General features: G+C 50.0%; 1 protein-coding gene across 1 annotated transcript in view; it reads right to left on the reverse strand.

Annotated features, from left to right (window-relative positions):
• Nucleotides 1-12,759, reverse strand: part of Trim71 (tripartite motif containing 71) — a 52,518-nt gene that overhangs the window by 24,086 nt on the left and 15,673 nt on the right. The window lies entirely within an intron of this gene.

Below are 12,759 nucleotides of genomic sequence, written 5' to 3' on the forward strand. Positions count from 1 at the left end.
CCTCAAACACTTCCCACTACCAACCATGGTGCTTGTCCAGCCCGTATTCCATTCCCCTTTGTTTTGCAATGGGGTCTCCTGCGCTGTCCAGGCTGGCCTCCAACTCAAGTAATCCTCTCACCCAGGTCTCAGTAGCTAGGGCAACAGGTGTGCCACCCACCCACAGTTCTTCCTTAGCACTTTTCGTATGTGTGTATGTGTCTATCTGTCCATCCGTCCTAGAATTTAAGCATAGCTGCGGTGTTGTTGCTGCTGTTGTTCATAGCTTAAGAGCAGCCCTAGAAACCTCCTGGTAGTTCAACGCTCGATGAATAGCTGAGGGGCACAAGGCAGAAAACGATGGTTTCTGGGACACAACTGACTCGGTTTAGTGGGATGGACTGGCATCTATCTTACCAGAATAAAATTGTGACAGGGAGACTCAGTGTTCACCCCTTAACCTACCAGCAATTAAGACAGGGGACCTTCAGAATGACAGGAACCGAAAAACACATACAACCCTACAAACAACAGAAGGAGGGGGGAGCATGTATAAAAATATAAGTTGTGTTAGGGACCACAGATTCCAGTAGAGAAGGTGACTGAATCTTCAGGCTTTCCCTACAGAAGCACTGACAGTTCCCTTGAACTGTGGGCGGGACCTTGCCATCTGTCAGGCCCACAGATGTGAAGGAAGTGGCACAGGAAACTCAGTACAGGAGACTCTGATGAAGTGGGCGGGGCAGGCATGTGAGTGTCTTTCCAGCCAAGTAACAGGGATCCACTTCTTCCCCTTCGGACTGACCGTCACCACCTCAGAAGCAGGAAGCGGGGCAGTAGACCAGACTCTGGATGGAGTTCCTACCAAACTGTAGGAAAACCATTTAGCTGTCACAACACGTCGGAGCACTCCCTAGCTAGCTCTGACCAGCCTCATCGGCTACCTAAGAGGCCTTGGGAATGAGGGAACTGAGACTTCTTCCTGGCTAACTCCATCCTATCCTTTGTGGGGCAGACAGCAAAGCACCCAGAGGACAAGCCAAAATACCCAATAACCAAGTGCCGGTCACAGCTCCCTGGTCCCCACAGCCTAAGCAACAGTTCAGAATTGCTTTCTGCAAATTTAATAACCAGGGCAGGATCAAGGCCAACAGCAACATTTGCTCCTCACACAACCTACATGAGACACTGCACAAAAAACTGAACCCAGGGCCAGGAGCACGCTATGCAAGTGGTCTACCATTGAGCAGTATCCTCCATATGCAGCCCTGAGAGGGTGAACCCCTGGGGGTGGGGGTTCAACCCAAGGCACTGGTTGAACTAAGTCCATTTACCACTGCTACTCTTCAGAACTGAGTAAGTTACCTGAGCTGTTACCCTGGACCTCTGTCCTCCTGTCTCAGCATCCCTAATAGCTAGAATTATAGGCTTGAGCCACAAATGCCACCTTCTTGTGTTGCTGTTTTTAAGGGCAGAAGAAGCTGGTGGTGGCAGTTCACACCTTTAATCCTGGCACTCAGGAAGCAGAGGGAGGTGAGTTCGAGGCCAGCCTGGTCTACCTAAGTTCAAGGACAGCCAGAACTGTGCAGTGTCACGCCATCTTCAAAACATGCCCACTCTCTCTTCTCTCTTCTCTCTCTCTCTCCCTTCCCCCAAACCCTTCCTCAGGTACTAGAGATGGCTCAGTCATTAAAAAGCCCTTGTTGGTTTTACAGAGGACCCAGGTTTGGGTCCCAGCACTAAAGTGGTGACTCACAACTTTTCAAAACTCTAATTCCAGAGACTCCACGGCCCTCTTGAGACCCAGACACCAGATGTACACGTAGTCACCCTACACACACACACACACACACACACACACACACACACACACGTATATGTACATAATATATATACACACACATATATATATACATACACACATACACACATACATGCAGGCAAAGTCATATGCATAAAACCAAACCTAAAACAATAATAATAGTTAACTGCAAATCTCAGCATGGTACAGGGAGGGAAAGTGTCAGCCGATGACGGTGACCCATAGTGATGCTAACTGAAGTGTGGGGGAGTAATCTCTTCATCCGTTCCTAAGAGCTAGAACTATTGGACACCACCCCTTTGGACTACCTCAAGTCGCTGTATTTCCCCAAAAAAGACACAGAAAATTTTAATAGGGGTAAGGGCCCTCTGGGGGCCGTTCAGAGCCAGGAGGCGTGCGTGCGTGCGTGCGTGCGTGCGTGCGTGCGTGCGTGTGTGTGTGTGTGTGTGTGTGTGTGTGTATACACTCTGGTGGGTAGTTATTCTGTTGAAGACGTTTCCAACTATTACTGTCCTGCTCCGGTCGCTCCCCTGTAGGATGGCTACATCACTGCCTCTGTTTTATAGATGAGGAGCAGGCTCGCATGAGTTAGTCCGCTCAAGGACACAATTAGAAAGTGGCCCCAGGTCAGTGTGGAAACCAGTAGGCTCCTCTGCCTCAGCAGGCTGTAACTTGACTCCTCTCCAGACCTATCCAGTCAGGCCCCTGCAATCCAACTATTGCTACAGCCACTGACAACCTCTTTGTTGAAGCCGGCAATCCCAGTGGCTCCCCATTATGTCACAAACAGGTCCAGGATAAATTCCTTCTGGGTAAACCATGCCTGACATCAATAGCCTGCCTCCGGAGCATTTGGTAGGGTGAGATCTCTGGCCAGATGCTGCAGTGCCTGTCCTGTTCCCAAGTCCTTGGCTCCTCTCTTATCACTGTACATTCTTACCTCCTAGCAAGACTTCTCCCAATACCTCAGATTGCTGTGCAATCCCCTCAGGGGGTGAAAACCCAGCAGCAGAAATGGGAGACACTGGAGAGACCCAACCCCCACCCACCCCCCTCTCTGGTCAGACACCAGGACACAGCCCTCAGTGTCTTTCTCCAAGAGGGGCCCCAGATGCTTCAGCCCAGGCCACGACATTATCCTGCCCCCAAAATCCAAAAGGCTACCGCCCCCAGGGAATCAATGATCAATTCATAGTCCAAAGCAGAAGATCCCAAGGAAATGACATGGTCCGGGATGGCAGCTGGTCCAGAATGAGAGCTCTGCTCCTCCCCTGCCTCCTCCCTCCAGAGTCCCAGGCACAGGGAACAGAACACTTGTGACCCCCAATAAGAGAAAGCCGCTCTGAGGTGGAGAGGGAACGCAGTCCACTCCCCACCGTCTGCATGCACTGCTGGCCCCATTTTTAGCACGCTGAAATCGTTGGTTATGTTCCTCATGAGCTACGGACGACTGTGTCAGGAGCCAGAGACCTAAAAGACACCCAGACGCCTACCCTAAGTGTGTCTCAATTCCATTCTCAAGCACAAGAGACAACTGCCGTCATCTGCGTCAAGTCCACACGATCCCTTCACTAACTGTAGCTTGAAATTTAGACCTAAAAACGTGCGTGTGAGAGGCTCGGTGGAGAGGCTGGCTCAGAGTGCTCCCTGCTCTCGCAGAAGACCCAGGTTGGTTCCCAGCACAGCTTGCAACAATGTCAGTCCAGTTCCAAAGGATCCAACATCCTCTCCCAGACATGCACACTCTTACATTTGGGGAAAATACGCACGTCAAAGAAAACAAATAAATCTAGTCGGGTGCAGTGGCACACACCTTACTTTTAATTCTGCACTTGGGAAGCAGAGACTGGCAATCTCTACGGTGTACCCTCCAGGCTAATCCCGTCGGCGCACCAAGTTCCAGGCCAGCCAGCGCTACCACTCTAAACACAGTGAAAACGAATCTTGGGGAAGAGCGTCAGAGTGGGATATGATTTCAAGTCTTTATGTGTTCCAACGAGAATAATTTGTTTCGCCTCCGTGTGTGCACAGGTACCGGGTGCTGTGTGGTCTCTCACACTGGAACCCACTTGTGGGCCCTCTGAATGTGAGGCCGGTGCTCTTAAATACTAGGAAGTCTTTAAATGCATTTGAAGTCGGGCCTTCCAGCCACACTTCGCAGTCCCTGAAAGGACTTGCTCATAAACCAAAACAACAAAGTCCAGAAAGATGGAGGTGGTCATTTTCAAACACTGACAACCTGCCTTCCCGCTCTGCATCCTCATTAATTACTGTCTGTTCAAGCCATTAGCCCCTCCTGCCCTCAGGATTTCTATCAGAAGGGGTGAGGGTTAGGGGGAAATGAGATTTGGTGATGTGACCAAGGCAACGTGTTAGGAGCCCAAAGTAAGGTCAAAAGGAAATAAATGACTTAATCCAAGAGACACACAAGGATGAGCCACAGAATGGCTCAAAGATTCAAAGAACTGGTCCACAAAAATGAATTTAACACCCAAAGGGCCAGTCTACACGGACTAGTTTTTCCTCAGAGGCCACTGAGCCGATTACACTGCAGGAGTTGCCAACAGTGTCCAGAATTCGTTCGTTTGGCTTTGTTCTTGTTGCAATTTGAAGGCAGAGTTTCTCTGTGTTGTCCTGGCCATCCTGGAATTTGCTCTGTAGACCAGGCTGGCCTTGAACTCTGCCTGCCTCTGCTTCCCTGAGGCAGAGATTAATTTCGTGGGCCTCCTAGCCAGAGTGCAGAACTAAGCTGGACAGATGACTCCAGTCCTAAGTGCAAGTAGACAGTCTAGGACAGTCTCCGTTTTCTGGCAGGAGCCACGCTGGTCATTAATGGGAGCAGGGACTATTCTGGATCTATTTAAAAGAAACTACGAGTCAAAACATAAAGTATAGCTTTGACATCGGTACTCCGGGAGTATATAAATCAGGCAAGCTTAATGGAGGGGTGCCTCCCCCTGGGCCTTAAGAAAACAACCCTCTTTTAGCTTTTGTCCGCCCTTTAAACAATTACTGTTAAGGAGAATCATGTACAAAAGTCCATATTCCTAGTTAATGACGTGAATATCTCCTTTCATCACAGCTTCCTGTGCAGAATCTCCCAACAGCCCCAGTCTTTCTGACCCACTACCTATCATAATCCCTGAAACACGTACCGGACTAAACAGATCGTCGCTGAGAGCCTCAAGAGACCAATGCTGAGCAAAGGGCTGGAGAGAAGGCTCAGAGCTTCGTAGGACCGGCCAGGTTCAGACCCAGGGACTCACATGGTGGTTTCACAACCATCCAGTTCCAGGAAACCTGATGCCTTCTTCAAGCAGAACACTCACTCATACATATAAATCATTAAATGAAAGCTGCTTGAAGCAAGCAGGGTGGTGGTGCACGCCTTAGTCCTGGCGGCACCCAGGAGGAGGCAAGGCGACCTCGACCAGTCAGATCTCTGAGCTCAAAGACCAGCTTAGTCCTACAGAGGGAATTCCAAGACAGCCAGGGTGACTTCCACAGAGAAACCGTGTGTGCGCGTGTGAGTAGGGGGCACCAATGCACATGTGCACACATACAACAAGCAAAGAGATGCTTGGGACGTTAGACGGTTGGGGGTATGGGAGAGACAGACATCAATAGGCCTCTCATTTTATTCCATTTTTGAAATAAAACAGATGGTTATCTTGCTTTAAAAAGCACTGAAGTACCCCCAAGATTATTTTGAGCCACAAAAAGTTTACCATCACCCAGCTAGATGAGACCAACATTTAAATGTGTGCACAGTGGAGCCTGCCCCTGGTGTAAATGTGTGCACAGTACAGCCTGTCCTGGTGCTCCATATCTTTTTTTTTTTTTTTTTTTTTGGTTCTTTTTTTCGGAGCTGGGGACCGAACTCAGGGCCTTGCGCTTCCTAGGCAAGCGCTCTACCACTGAGCTAAATCCCCAACCCCGGTCCATATCTTTAATCCCAGCACTTTATAGAGGTGGAGATGGGCAGGTCTCTCCGAGTTTGAGGCTAGTGTGGTCTCCATGGTGAGTTCCAAGCTAGCCAGGGCCTCGTCTTTTTTTTTTTTTTTTCCTTTTCTTTTCCCGGAGCTGGGGATCAAACCCAGGGCCTTGCACTTGCTAGGCAAGCGCTCTACCACTGAGCTAAATCCCCAACCCAGGGCCTCCTGTCTTAAAAATCAGGCAAACAAAGAAATAAAATGTATACACAAGTTTCTGATAATCCCTGGGCCCAACAACACCTCAATTCATGTGCACTATCATTATACGCTCTGCTTCCCAGATGAGACACCAACCTCTGAGTGACAGGCCAGCCTGGAGTTACAGACCCTGTCTATCTAACCTCACCAAGTCTTACTAGGCCCTACCCAGGCCCCTTCCTCTAATCCAGCAATGGTTCTTAATCTTTCCCATGCCTTGATCCTTAACAGTTCCTCATCTGGTGGTGACCCCAGTCATGAAATTATTTCATTGCGAATTCATAACTGTAATAACTTTGGTGTTATGACTTGTAATGTAAACCTGTTTTCCAATGGCCTTAGGTGACCACCTGTGAAAGGGTCATTCCAGCTCGAGAGGCAGTCACCCTCAGGTTGAGGAGCACTGCTCTAATCTCTTACAAGTATAACCTTTCTATTCTGGTGGGATGCGCCTCCCAGTCAGGAAGACAGCAACAGGGCAGAAACACGCCATTCGGGGACAGCCTGGGCTACATAATGAAGTTTAGACTGGCTCTCAATTTTTAAAGTCCTCGTGCTTGCTGAGTTTAGAGTATAGTGAAAGAGTGTGTCGATCACATGACCAAAAATGGGTGCCCCAGCATCAGAGGGAAACTGAAGCACTCTGAAGGGCGAGGCAGGTCAATCTCTGAGTTCAGGTACAGCCTGGTCTACGCCCCATCTTGAAAAACAAAATGAAGAAGCCAAGAATGTGCTGAGGCCTCCACGGGATCTGCCAAGAACTGCCCTATACCCAACTCTGGAAGTTTGTGGTGCCCTGGGTCAAACTCTGCTTCCCAGCCCAAACTCCCCTTCTCAACCTCCCTAAGATTTGCCAGGTGTGGTGGTGGACACCTTGAACCGCACCCAGCACTTGGAAGCAGAGGCAAGCAGATTTCTGTGAGTTCAAGGTCAGCCTGATCCGCATGGTCTATAGGACTACTAAGGCTACACAGTGAGTGTCTGGGTGGGGAAGAGGAAGAGGGGGAAGAAGGAAAGGAGGAGGAGGAGGAGCGTGATGGTGGAGAGATTCCTGGCATTAGTACACTGCCTGGGACAGAGCTGAACGAATGTCCCATCACTGCCCAGATATTAGTATGACAGGACCAGTCAAATGTGTAAGTGAAGAGCCTTGAATCAGCAGGTGTCCTGCCTCTCTTAGGAGGACCCTGCTCCAACAGCACAGCTTGTCCTGATGACTCAGCCTCCAGAGCTGGGCAGGGTGGGCTGACAGTGTGGCAGACCAGCTGACTTCTGGAGACCAGATAAGAGCTTGCAGACCAGACCCTGCAGAACTCCCCAAGCAGGATTCCTCTGACCCCAGAAGAGGAGGGCAGGGAGGAACACACCCCAGGCCCAGGAGCACAGCTGGAGACAAGCTTCCTGAGCTTGCACCAGAAGTATGAGCCTGTCAACCAGGAATCCAAGGCCAGGAGAGCTAAGCACACACTCAGGGGTGAGCAGCTCTCTCCTGCTCTCGCACAAAGTGTTGTGAAACACGTTTTGGGGATTTCCCAGTATGACTTTTAAGAGGGAACAGAGCTCTCTCTTGTGGAGATGGAGAGAAGGCAAGCCCAGGGCTAACCTCAGCTGTTGGGGTACCTACCTGACCCAGGGGGAGGAGTGCAGAGAACAAAGCAGAGGCTAGACAGAGGCACACTTGTCAAACGCATGAGAGCAGACAGCTGCGGCCTAGCTGCTTACGTGGAGGTCTCTCAAAACTCAAAAAACAGTTATCCTCTGAGCACACTTAGAATGAGAAAACATTCACAACCCTATCAGGAAAAAATCACCCACAGCAGCAGCAGCCAGCCTACGGGGTGGGGACAAAAACAAATTAACACATCACACAGGACCACCACCATCTTAAAAAATAAAAAAAGATGGGCTGCTATTCTAGCCCAGGCTACCCCAATACTCAAGTGCTAAGATTACAACAGGCATAGGAACCATGCTGCTGGGTGTAGCTTTCAGCCTTAGTTTTATCCCTGTAGATATGTGGTGCATGTTTTATGGGTGTATGGATATGTGCCTGTATGTGGGAGTCAGAGGTCAGTGTCTTCCTTGATCATAAACCACCCTATTTTTTGTGAGAGAGCTGGTCTCTCACTGAGCCTGTAACTCCTTGCTGGCTGGCCTGGGATCTGCTATCTCAATTCTCCTCACCTCACCCCATTATATATGTCACCATGTGCAGCTTCTATGTGGATGTTGGGGATCTGACAGGCCCCAGGCTTCCATGACAAACACGACCGATGAAAGCATGTATTCTCCAGTGTTCCTTCCGCCATCTCTTTCTCTCTTTTAAAAAGATTTATTTATTTTATGTAGGCTGTCTTCAGACACACCAAAAGAGGGCATCGGATCCCATTACAGATGGTTGTGAGCCACCATGTGATTGCTGGGAATCGAACTCAGGACCTCTGGAAGAGCAGTCAGTGTTCTTCACTGCTGAACCATCTCCCCAGTCCCAGTGTGTGTGTGTGTGTGTGTGTGTGTGTGTGTGTGTGTGTGTGTGTGAAATTAAGTGGACCACTAGTTAATGCTTCCTGCTCAGGGACATTTTGGACGGCCAGATGGAGGGTTGGATGGACCAACGGATGGACAGACGAGGGAACAGCTTGATGGCCAGTCTCATCCCCATTTTAAATAGCTTAAGTCTTGCCCAAGGCAACGGATTGCAATGCTAGCACTCAAAAAGGTCCCAAGGCAATTTGGCGGGGGAGAGGGGGGTGGGCAGTACCCATAGGACCTACAGCAAACCTGTTCCCTAGGAACTGCTGCTCAGCCAGGTCAGGGGCACTGGGGACATCTGAGAGTTTAGGTGGAGCATCTGGCACCTGCAATTCACAGCCATGCTCTGGCCTCAGCCAACTCTTTATTAAAGAGGAAACAAGAGAGGGTTCTGATTTAAGGGATCACACTAACCAAGAATGTAATAAACACGGCAAGCATACAAGCAGGCAGCAAAATGCTACTATGCCTGTAACCCCTTACATGTGGGAGGCCAAGGCATGGCTCTTGGGTTGATATAGCCAGTCTTCTTCGTGTCTTTGGGAAGGAAATGGTTGTTTTTCTGACATCTTATTTCCCACTGGGGCTGGGGGGGTACTTAGCCACGACACCTGGAGTTATTTGTACAACATTAAAATTCAGGAAGATTCTGAGAGAGAGAGGGCAGGCTGGAGGGGGTGCCTCTTTGGCATCAGTTCTCAAAAAACCCAGCAGGGTAACAGGATAAGCACACAGGGCGGGCATTAAGCCTTCTTCCTGGAGAAGACTGAGTACAGTCGTTAAAGCCCTGGCAGGAGGATTAGCGGGGACAGAGAAAAGAAGGACCTATTAGCAGGACAGGTGGTGACTGGCGCGGAGATCAGCCCCGCTGCTGCTAAATCAACCATCCGCCAGGTACAGCGCAGACACCCACCCATCCCAGCACTTCGACACCACGTGAGGCCTCCAAGAGTCACGCAAGCCCCAAAGGCCTTTACAACAAAACTCAGGCACACAAACAATGTTAACATCCAGAGCGTAAAAGCTGATTCTTTTTTCCCATCTACAGTCAGTCGCCTACACTCCAGTCCACTCTCTCTTGAGCCAGGTTGGGTGAGCTGAGAGTAGAGAGGCTTGGAGTCTGAGGCCATGACTGTCTTGCCTTGTTCGTTCATGTACACACCTCTACATGTGCACCTGGTTCATGCATGTGGACACCACACACACACACACACACACACACACACACACACACACACACACACACAGTCACACACTATCCCCCGTCGCCCCCCCCCCTCCAGCAAGGACCTAGCAAACCCACCCCACTGTGGCAGCCCCAGGCTGGAGGCCACAGCACAGCATTCCCAGCTGGTCTTCCAGCCACCGCGGGTGACGCTAAAGCTTCCCCTCCACCTCCCAGTTACAGAAGATCAGTGCTACTGCCATCAAAAAGCACTTAATAAGCCAAACCGCTTGGGGGTTCAGGCACAATGATAGGGGCCTGGCCCTGCCTTGAGAGGAGAAGGTCATTTATGACCATTAAGGCAGGGTAAGGCAGGCTTCCAGAGGCTCATAAAACTCCAGGGAAGGAAGTACGGATTAACCACTTCCTCCCACCTCTCAAGAAGGGGTTTCAAGTTGTACAAAATTGCAGAATAGAAGGTTCTGGGGGGTGGGGGGGGAGAGGCAACCCTGTCAGAAGGGTCTACACCTAGCTGGGGTCTGAGCAAAGGGGAGGAGGAAACCCTGTATGAAGGCCGCCACGCTTTGATTTCTCCAAGTAGGTCCCATCTCGGTGTGGTTATTTTACCAAGTTCTCTTGGCCTGCCCCTCGGCACGGGTCTGGACTCTGTCCAAGAAGGGAGCAGAGCACTGGCGGATTAAGCGTTTGTTTGCCAAGCGCGGAGAGGGTAGAATGAATGGCTCAATCCTTTCACATTCCATCAGTCAGATTCGCTGTATCAAAAACTATCCTTACCCTGGGCGACGATTCTTCAAATGAGACCCCCCCCCATTTTGTTTTGGTTTTTGTTGTTTTGTTTGTTTGTTTGAGACAAAGTCTCACTCTGGCTATTCTGAAACTCACAATGTAGAACAGGTTGGCTTTGCACTCAGAGATGAACTCTGACTCCCAAGTGATGGGGGGTTAAAGGCATGTTCGACCACACACCCAAATTAAATTTCAACTCCAGTTAAAACGTATTTTAGCAGCTTTTGAGCCTAACAATGTGACTTTCCATATACATATATATTTTGAGACGTAGTCTCACACAGGCTGGCCTAGCTAGAACCAATTCTGCCTGAGTGCTGGGATTCATACACAGCCACACCCCACAGTGTCTCACAAACCCCAAGTTCCCTCCATCTTCCTGGCCTCTGCTTGGGTTACAGGCCCAACCCACCACACTGTAACAGGGTCCCAGACCTTAGCACCACTGAGTCCACGACAGAAGTACCATGCAGGCTGTAAGGTGAAGCACAAAGACAGCACCTCCTGCCAAAACTAAAACAAAGGCTTAATCCAGCAAAACCCGTGCAGTTCTGGGAAAGCCTCAAAGCGTACTAACCGTGCCCTGTGACTTCTATAGCTCTGCTTCTAGCGTACTGTTATTAGCTATCTCAACCCAGAACATGATTTTTGTGCTTAAAAGCTCACCCTAAAAAAGGCTCGGTGCTACACTGGGATCCTGAACACGCAGTGTAGTCGCCAGCCGGCTAATAATGACTTTCTATTGGCTTAAACCCACATCTGAGCCGCCTTCTCTGGTGGATACCTGTCAACACACACCTGGCTCAGATGAACAGTTACAAAACAGGCAGTCCAGTCAAGAGGACTAAGAGGGGCTGGAGAGATGGCTCAGCAGTTAACTATTGCCTTTCCAGAGGCCCTGAGCTCAACCCAACTCACAAGGTCCTGCAACTCCAGTCCTGAGGCATCTGATGCCTTCTGACCCCAGCAGGCACTGTTTCCACATGGCGTGTAGATATGTAGGCAGGCAAAGCAGCCATACACCTAAATTTTAAGTTAAAAAAAAAGAATGTGTCAGATGGTGGTACTGAACGCTTTTAATTTCAGCTTTCCAGAACCAAAGGGAAGAGGATCCGAGTTCAAGGCCAGCCTGGTCTACAGCATGAGTTCCAGGACAGCCAGGACTGCAGAGAAATCCTGTCTCGGGGTTGGGGATTTAGCTCAGCGGTAGAGCACTTGCCTAGCAAGGGCAAGGCCCTGGGTTTGGTCCCCAGTTCCGAAAAAAAAATAAAAAAAAATCCTGTCTCACTCAACACACACACACACACACACACACACACACACACACACACACACACACACACACATCAAAAAGGGGGGGGGGATTAAGAAGCATGCTGACTGGAAAGACCTCCCAGCGTGGGATCCCAAGTAAGTACGGCTGAGCCTCCTGACACAGTTACACCATCATCAGACTGTATAAGAGGACACTCTCACCCACCCCCAGGGCAGGAATAGAATCAGTCTGATTTCTCACCAGGCAGTCCAAATGCTGAACCAGAAAAAGGGCAGGTGAGGCCCTGCCCAGGCGCCTTACCCCACCCAACCCTGCGGGGACTGCTCTCTTGAGCTGTGGAGTCTTTGCTGACACTCAGAGGAGTTCCAAGCCGGCGGTTTAGTCGGTACATTTTTAACCCCAGCACTCAGGAGGCAGAGACAGGTGAATCTCTGAGTTTAAGGGTAGTCTGGTCTACACAGTGAGTTCCGGGACAGCCAGGGTTACGTACAGAAACCATCTCAAGCAGACAAAAATCAAAAAAAATAATAATGAATGAAAGCAAAGGAGAGAAATACACAAAATAACGAAACCTAAAAATCCTCCTCCGGAATTATGATTCTTGAACTCTCGGCTCAGCTCAAGGAGAGCCCAAGGAATGGTGGGAGTCACTGCCCGCTTGCCTTAGCTCTGGAAGCCACAGGCAGCTCTTCCATCAGACTCGGTCACATCCGGAAGAGCATGGGGTTCCTCCCTTGCCTGGGGCATGAATGGGTGGGATGTCATTGCAGCTAACCCTAGCCCTCTTCAAGGACAAAATGTCTCCTGCGAGGCCCACGTGCACACACCAGGCACTAGGCAGATTCACACCGACCTGATCATCGCACCGCACGGGAGGACACGTTCATACTAAACACTAGAGGTCATTGCCTGTCTGAAATTCAAGTCTGCATCTGGTGAGGAAGGGGCTCCCTGGTAAACTGTGGGGACAAGTCACACCTTACAG

This window comes from Rattus norvegicus, chromosome 8 (genome assembly GCF_036323735.1).
Source record: "Rattus norvegicus strain BN/NHsdMcwi chromosome 8, GRCr8, whole genome shotgun sequence".
Lineage (NCBI taxonomy): Eukaryota > Metazoa > Chordata > Mammalia > Rodentia > Muridae > Rattus > Rattus norvegicus.